This window comes from Alexandromys fortis, unplaced genomic scaffold (assembly GCF_014885135.2).
Source record: "Alexandromys fortis isolate MF-2015 unplaced genomic scaffold, M_Fortis_MF-2015_v1.1 scaffold_204, whole genome shotgun sequence".
Classification (NCBI taxonomy): Eukaryota; Metazoa; Chordata; class Mammalia; order Rodentia; family Cricetidae; genus Alexandromys; species Alexandromys fortis.
In genome coordinates, this window is record NW_026068116.1 from 2,553,954 (window position 1) to 2,562,540 (window position 8,587).

Consider the following 8,587-nt stretch of genomic DNA (forward strand, 5'->3'; position numbering starts at 1 on the left):
GGGTCCAGGGCTGGCTGTGTAGACAGGTTGGCTTTAAACTAACAGAGAAGCGCTTGCCTCTGCCTCCCGAGTGCTGGGATAAAAGCATTTGCCAACCATGCCAGGTGTATATAGAACTTTTGTGTGCTCATGTGCGTGCGTGTTTGGGGCGGGGGGCAGAAGACAGCCTCAGGTGTCACTCCTTATGTCCTTTTTTTTCCCCACAGTCCCTCGCTAGCCTACAGTTCCCCACGTATGTTAGGCTGACTGTCTTCACCTCTCCAACACTGGAATTAGAGAAATACACCACCATGCTTGACTTTTTTCACATGGGTCTTAATGATGCTTACAAGGCAAGTACTTACAGACTGAACTAACTATATCTCCAGCCCTAGGGCTTTTTATATACAAATGGCCTTCTATGCTAACAGTCATGTTCTTAGCTTTTTAAATGAGAGGCAGAACAGACGCTTGTAGTATCAAGTACTTGTTGCTGCCTTGTAAGTGTAGGCGTGGGTGGTATTCCTGTTACCACCCAGCCTACTACACCTTAGTCCGAGGAAATTCCATTCTATAAAAACAAAAACAAAAAAGCGGGGCATAGTGCTGCGCACCTTTAGTCCAGGGACCTAGAGGAAGAGGTGGAAGCAGAGATCTGAGTTGAAGGCCAGCCTTGCTGCCAGGGGAGACCTTGTCTTAAAAACAAAATGTGCGTCCCCTGTCATCATTTGCTGATTGGAGGGTGGAGTTTCCTGTAACAATAAGGCGTGTGTGTGTGTGTGTGTGTGTGTGTGTGTGCCTGCCTGCCTGCCTGTGCCACACTTACTACGTCTCGTGGTACTAAGATCATCACAGAAGCACTAACTCAGAAAATGGCTGGAAATAAACTCAGGAGAAGCATTAGACTGAGTACCTACTGCATCACAAAACACATCCATAAACTACCTCATGTTGCGTGGAACAACCCACCCATGTGCCTGTAACAGAGGTCAGGGGTGGGCCTACAGGTGGAGAAACTGTATTTTGTTGTTAAGTCAAAACTGTACACACACTTTTTTAAGTTGGTGTTTAAGACAGGGTCTTTCTGTGTAGCCCTGGCTGTCCTGAAGCTCCCTCTGTAGACCAGGCTATCCTTGAGCTCAGGGATCCACCAGTCTCTGCCTCCTGAGTGTTGGGATTAAAGGTGTGCACACAACACATGGCCTGTTCATACTCTTGAACAGCTGAACCATTTCTCCAGTCCCTACACAGCAAGTCTTAAAAGAAAAAAAAAAAAAAACATTCCAGGATAGGGGGGAGCACAGAGGTCTTTGTTCACAGAGGAGCCTGGAAGTCTAGCATACAAGGTCGTTCCTTCAGGGGAAGGACTGCATTACCTGTTACCTGCTCAGAAGCTGGAGTGACGTGCCTTCTAATCTGGTGAGCTATCTGTGTGGCCGGAGACTTCTGGCATCGGTCCATCCTCCAGACCGTTACTATAGTTTTTTTTTTTTCTCAGTCAGTCTATAGAATCTATCTTTATGGACTTTACAAATAGTTTTGATGTAGTCACATCTGATCTATACTTTGTTTACTTTGTCCTCAAGGAGATTCACATATGCATACAGGGTTGGGTTAATCATTACCAGCATAGTCTTTACCATATTGTGCTGTGCTTAAATATAAAATAAACCACTCGGGTCAGACACCAGAAGTTAAAACCAGCACCGGCTACTGAGTCCTGATGAAGCAGACTGCCTTCTTGCCTCCCTCAGATTGCCTTTGCAGCCCATATAGGTCACAGAGACAACACCCCCCACATCCCACAGTCTGGAGACATGGAGAGAAGTCGCAGTGGTTAAGAGTACTTGTTCCTCTTGTGAGGACCGGAGTATGATACAGATAGTGGCTCACAGACACAGGGATCCGGTGCCTTCTGAGCTATGTGGGCACCAGGCACGCCACCGGTTCATACACATACATGCAGCTAAAATATTCCTGCATATAGAATAAATATATTGAGTCATGTGTGGTGGCATATGCCTTAATAATCCCAGTCAGTAGGCAGAAGCAATTAATCTCTGTGAGTTCAAGGTCAGCCTGATCTACATAGCAAGTTCCAGGCCAATCAAAGCTGCATAGTGAGGCCCTGTGTCAAATTAACTAAATAAAATTTGATTTGGGGCAGGAGAGATAGCTTCGTGGTTAAGGAGTACTTGCTGCCTTTCCACAGGACTGAGTTCAGTTCTGAGCATCCATGCTGGGCAGTTTATACCTGTGTAATTCCAACTCCAGGGAGATCCAACCGCTCTGACTCTGAGGACACCTGAACACATGTACACACAGCCAAATATCATACACAGAATCCATATTTTATTTGAAAGGGGTTTTGGGGGTGGAGATACAGCAGCTAAAAGTACTGGATGCTCCTCCAGAAGGCCCAGGCTTGATTCCCAGCACCTGTATGGTGGCTGTAAGTTTAGTTCTGGGGCCTCCCACAACCCTTTTCTGCCTCCAAGGGCAAAGCCACACAACGAGCCACAAACACACAAGCAGACAAAACACCCATGCATATAACACTGAAGGGCTGGAGAGATGGTCCAGTGGTTAAGAGCAGGTACTGCACTTCCAGAGGACCTGAGTTTGGTTCCCAGCACCCTTATCAGGCAGCTCACAAGGGCCCATAACTAACTCCAGTTCAAGGAAATCAGTCTCCCTCTTCTGGCCTCTGCAGATGCTTGTATTCATGTGTTTATCCTTCCCACCCCTCCCCCTCTCTGTCTCTGTCTGTTTTCATCTGTCTGTCTGTATCTCCGTCTCTATGTGTGTGTCTGTCTCTCTCACACACACACTTGTATGCTCATGCATGTACACATAATTAAAAATACTTAAGTTAAAAAATTCAATTACTTAAAATCCAAAGCTAGTAATGGTAAAACCTGTCTGTAATCACAGACAGGGGAAAAGGGGAGGCAAGGAGATCAGTTCAAGGTCATCCATCCTCTGACACATACCAAGTTTAAAACCAACCTGGATACATGAGATCCTCTTTCAGAAAGAAAAATCCCAAATAATAAAGGAAAGTCACACAGGGCTGGAGACAGTATAATGGTAGAACCTTAGTTTGACTCCCAGCCCAGGAAAAGGGTCAAGGAGAGATCCTTGTATTAAAATAAGTATGAGGACCCAGTGCTGGGGGAGGGGAGAGGGGACTGGCTCAGACAGGCAGGTCTCAGAAGAGGCTCACTGGCCAGGCAGTCTAGCCAGTCTATGAGCCCCAGAGTCAGTGAGCAACCCTGTCTCAAAGAGAGTGAGCTGGACCTGGTGGCACTTGGGATGCAGAGGAGGGCTGGTCTACAGAGTAAGTTCTAGAGCTACATAGTAAGACACTCAACAGTGACTTCTAGACTACAGGCGCACAGGTGGTGGAACACACAGAGACACACCTATAGCACACACACAAATCACACCCTGCAGGTTGATGACCCTACAAATTCAGCTGACAACTGAGCCCACAAAGCCAGCTAGCAGAAAGTGCTGGTCACCTGCTCTCACGAGGCCTCACATTCTGACTGCACCCCACTCTTTCCCAGCCTTCAGGTCTACATTCACTAGAGCACCCTACTAACCATCTTCATAGCTTTGAGGAGCAGAATGCTAACACCGGCCCCGTTCTCTTCCCTTCATCCTCAGAATTGCTGCAGGGATGGATGGATTCGCTTGTGAGTCAACACTTGTCAGACGGAAGAGGTAGTCCAGGTGTTTCTCACCAAACCACGGACACATTTCATATGCCAGTATTGACTTTGATAAACGTAACACATGCCATATGGCAAGAAATGCTAGATTCCTTTTTAAGTGGCATTTTTATCATGTGGGTATGTGGGCGTGCGTGTGCCTTGGCACCTGTGTGGAGGTCAGAAGACAACTTGCTGGAGTTCCTTCTCTTCTACCGTTGGGTTCTGTGATGGAACTCATCAGGCGTGGCTCACCGAGTCACACTGCCTCCTGGGAGAAATGCTAAATTATTAATAGCACGTCCTGAGCAACCAGCAAGGAAGTGGAGATCTGAGTCCTACAGCCAATCCTCGGTGACAGGATGTGCATTCTCCGTGTCCTCCAGTAAGTGCCCTGCTGGCAATTTGGTTTTGGTCCTGTGAGATTTCTAGCAGAGAACACAGTTTAGCCAGTCTAGACTTAGGACCTAAGGAATAAGAATCACATCTGGTAGAAGTTTTGGTTTTCTGAAACTTGGTAGACTTGAACCCGTGGTCTTGCTTCAGCCCCACTCAGGTGCCGAGATTCCACCACCATGTGTAGCTAAACTATAAGATGTCATTTGTTAAGATGCAACTGGTAACAAACACACCTGGCGGGCCCATTGTCCCGTGCTATGAGGCCCTGGCAATGAGCTGCAGAAGGCAGTGACATCTCGGGGGCCCTGCATCCAGACTGCCTGAGTTTGAACTCCAGCAAACGCCTAGCTGTGGGGTGCAGCGACTTGCTTGACCTCTGCTCCTCCACTTCCTGGCTATGTGTATGAGAATAACATCACATCATAAAGCATTTTATTCTGTGCTAGAAATAGAATTCAGGTGCCCCAGCACTGAACCACATCCCTGGTCTTTTGTAAATCAAAGAGCAAAATTTGCCTGTGTCTAATGGTTAAGCACAGGCTAGCTGGCCGGCTCTTCCTGTGTGTCCCCAGCACGGTGATCTTGGTTCCATGCCCACCTCACTCCTCATGGAATGGACTACAGGCGGAAGCACAGAAGCACAAAGGCTCAAGAAGCAGGCTTACTGGGGACAACAGGTCTCTGCATCCTGACAGACACAGGGCAGCAGCCTCAGAAATTTGCCTCTTCAGATCCCGCTGCCATCACTGCCTCTGCTCCGTCCCCCTTTGACACCTTGGAGGTCAAAATGCAGTGAGGGCACCTTCATCTCAGCTTCATCTGCAACCAGCTCTGAGTGAAGCCATGTTTTAGCACCCTGTGCTCTCTTTCCTACACTGGGAACTTAGCATGTCTCTACTTCCAACTGGGCAGCGTCTCAGGCACCCCACAGATGCTGCTTGTTGTTACAAGACTGGCTGACAGGCTGCATGAATTAACTAGTTAGGTTCTAGGGTCTGAGTGTCTTCCAAAGAGGGTATGATAGCTAAAAGTGAATACATGCAAATGGTACCACAGCCACCTGTTAAAGCCAGCAGAGCTGTTTTCCAAGGGTTCATAAAACCAAGTCAGGGCCCATTCCTGGGGTAATCACCATCTGTATGCAGGTGCACTAACTGTGGCTCTGTCAGAAGACATGGATATATTATATATTATATAAATATTGACATGGAAATGCATGTGTGCTCACACACTAAATAAAATTTGATTTTAAAATGTGTTTAAGTTTAGAAGAAAGCCAGGCATGGTAACCTATACCTGTATCGCAACACTTTGCGAGGTTGAAGCAGGAGGATTGCTGAGAGTTTGAGGTCAGCCTGGGCTGCACAGTGAGCCTCTGTCTCAAAGAAGGAAACAAAACAGTAAGAAGATCACGATTGAAAAACAAGAAGTGTTTGCAGCAGAGACTTGCAGCGTGCTATGTGGCGTGGAACAAGGGAACACTTGTTTCCCTAGGGGCGGCTCTGAGGAGTCCCTGGGCAAGAGTGAGGACGAATGGACAGTGCTGGGAACAGCATGGTTAAGGTGGACAGCCACCTTCCACAGAAAGGCCTGAGGTGGGGGGGGGGTGAGTTACAGCCTCTCATGGTGACATGAGGAAAGACAGGATGTCTGACTAGGACCTTAGGACACCCTGCTCTGCCCCAACCAGCTTATGTTCCAAACATTTTATCCTAAACGGTAATCTAAACTTTGTTTCAGGTTTTGAAGGAGTGGGGAGAAAGAGGCCAACTTGGGGAAGAAGATGTTTTACACAACTTGAGCTCGGGTACCTGGAGATGGGAAGCACGGGAAGTTGGGAGCAGTTGGAAGGCCTGACTTTCTGGAGCCTTCCATGGTGGGTCTGTTATGTTCCTCTCAGGGCTGGAGACTGTAGATAAGGCACACAGTACTGCAGGAGAGCTTGCTTGCCAGCTTGCCTCCCACCCAGGCTGTGGACATCTAGAGAAGCCACCTACCCCTGAAGATACAACCATGGTCACTGAGGAGGAGGAGGGGCCAGGGCAGAAGGCTGGTACCTTGTTATATGTTGAATCAAGTCCCTCATAGTGCAACTTCCTGTATAGAGTCCTTGCAGAAGTGATTAAGATGACGTCATTCTGGAGCCAGTGGACCCTGCATCCCGCAGGACTTGTGTCCTAGGAGACGCAGCATGTAGACACAGAGCTTCTCCAGAACAGGCTGTTTTTGTTATTGCAAGCCACGTTGTTTTATTGCTTTGTTGTTGTTTGTGTTGTTTTAAGACTGAATCTTACTATTTAGCTTTAGCTGACCTGGACCTGGCTGACCTTGAACTCAGAGATACAAATGCCTCTGTGTCCTTTGTGCTAGAATTAAAAGCCAGCTCCATCTGGCCTGGTTTACGATACTTTATTATGTGCCCCCCCCCCATAGACTCATCTTTGTATCCAGAACCAGGCACATAACAGCACCTGAGTGAGTGGGTGAAGGGATGAGAGCTTAGGGAGTCAAGGCAACACGGGAAGAAGTTTGGGGGACAGGAGGAGCAGCACTCGGCTCCTGGGCGTGGCATGTGCTTTGGCTCACCCTGGGCCCCAAGAAATAGAGAGGCCAGGGGAGACAAGGGAGACAAAGGTCCCCACTAGAGCCCTCTGCTGGCCACGTCACCCAGCAAAGAGGTAGGAGCGTTAAACAGAGAAACTTGTGTTGGCCAGTGGGAGCCAGTGCTGGCTTCTCATCTGTGGGGTGTCTTTCCCTCCTCCACTGCTACTGTGCAGCCTCTGTGCTTCTGAGATTCCTCTGGTCCCATTCGCCCTTTGGGACTAGGTGCCCCATCTTCATTACTGTGGGAGCCAAGCCACTGAAGGGTGGAGATAAGGTGGACAGAAGGTGGACAGCCAGTGTGACAGCTTCAGAGGTTTCATCATGGCGGGAAGCATGGTAGCAAGCAAGCAGACCTGGTACTGGAGAAGGAGCTGCAGATTCTACATCTGAATCGGCCGGCAGCAGGAAAAGAGAGACACTGGGCCTAGAGTGACATATTCCTCCAATAAGGCCACACCAAATCCAACAAGGCCACACCTCCTCATGCTTCTGATGACTAAGCATTCAAGCATAGAAGCCGATAGGGGCCATTCTTATTCAACCACCACCACAGGAGGTTTGGGGCTTTCCCAGACCTCGCTTTTACGGCATCGATGGTGAAATGCTGAGCCGGTGGCCCTGAGAACGGCAGCAGATGCCAGAGACTGAGGGGTAGCCCTGCTAAATCTGTTATGCACAACTAAGCATGTTAGTGGCAAAGCTTTCGTGACAGCACCCGGCCCAGAACCAGGAGGACCCTTCAATGTGCACCAACATCATGAGGTAGAGGGAGATGTGACCAGGTAAATGACATATCCAGAGTGGTTTGCTGGGTGCAGTACTGTCCGGGTCGGTGTACAACTGTTCTTTAGCAGGGTATTTAGTAAGGAGAAATAGTTCCAAGTGTCTGTGTGATAGAAGATGCAAGGTCATGGGAGCCCTCTGGCTTCCATCGTGAAGAAGTTGTTACACGATGGAGCTCAAATTTTGCTGTGGGAAGTTGGCAGGGACCTGTAGAGAAACAGGGCTGTGGACAACAAGCGACAGTGACAACAGGAGGCAGAGGCACTGTAGCTCGCATGGGCAAGGATTCCTGAAGCTTTCTGCGTCCCAGAAGCTACACAGCTAATTGTGACTGGCCTGAGAGTTTGGTCAGATCTCAGAATCATAGAATACAGAAAGCAGATAGCAGAGAGGCAGGAATGGCTGGGACCACCTGGGATGGCAAGGGGAAGGGCAGGGGATCAGTCACCTGGGCCTTTGGTCTGCTTCCCAGGGTATCTTCTGGTACCCCATCATTCCAGGGACAGAGGGCCACTTTAGTTTTCAGATATGGAGCTCATTCCATGCTGGGTGTGGCAATGTGCCATTCTAAGGACAACTAGAGACAGCAGTGGGCAGAGTGTGCTCTGTTTCCTCATAGAGATGACTGATTTGCCTCCTTCCAGGTGGCCTAGGCAGGAAGGACAAGGAAGAAAAGCTCTCTTCCTGCAAGGGGCTTTTGGCCAGCCTCTCCTTTCCTGAGTTTGGCTTTACTTGGCTCTGGGTTCTGGGGCTTAGCAGGGTGAGTTTCCGTGGTGAGTGGAGGATGGAAGATGGGATTATTGAGAGGCAGGTGGATCTCTTTGAGTTCAAGGCCAGCCTGGTGTATAGAGTCAGTACCAGGACAGCCTGGGCAATACACCATCCAAAAACCTTAAAAAATTATTTTAGGAAACAAAAACTGATCTTACGCTCAATATAAGAAAGAGAATAGCCGGGAGGTAATGGCGCACGCTTTTAATCCCAGCACTCGGGAGGCAGAGGCAGGCAGATCTCTGTGAGTTCGAAGCCAGCCTGGTCTAGAAGAGCTAGTTCCAGGACAGGAACCAAAAAGCTACAGAAAAACCCTGTCTCGAAAAAAAAAAAAA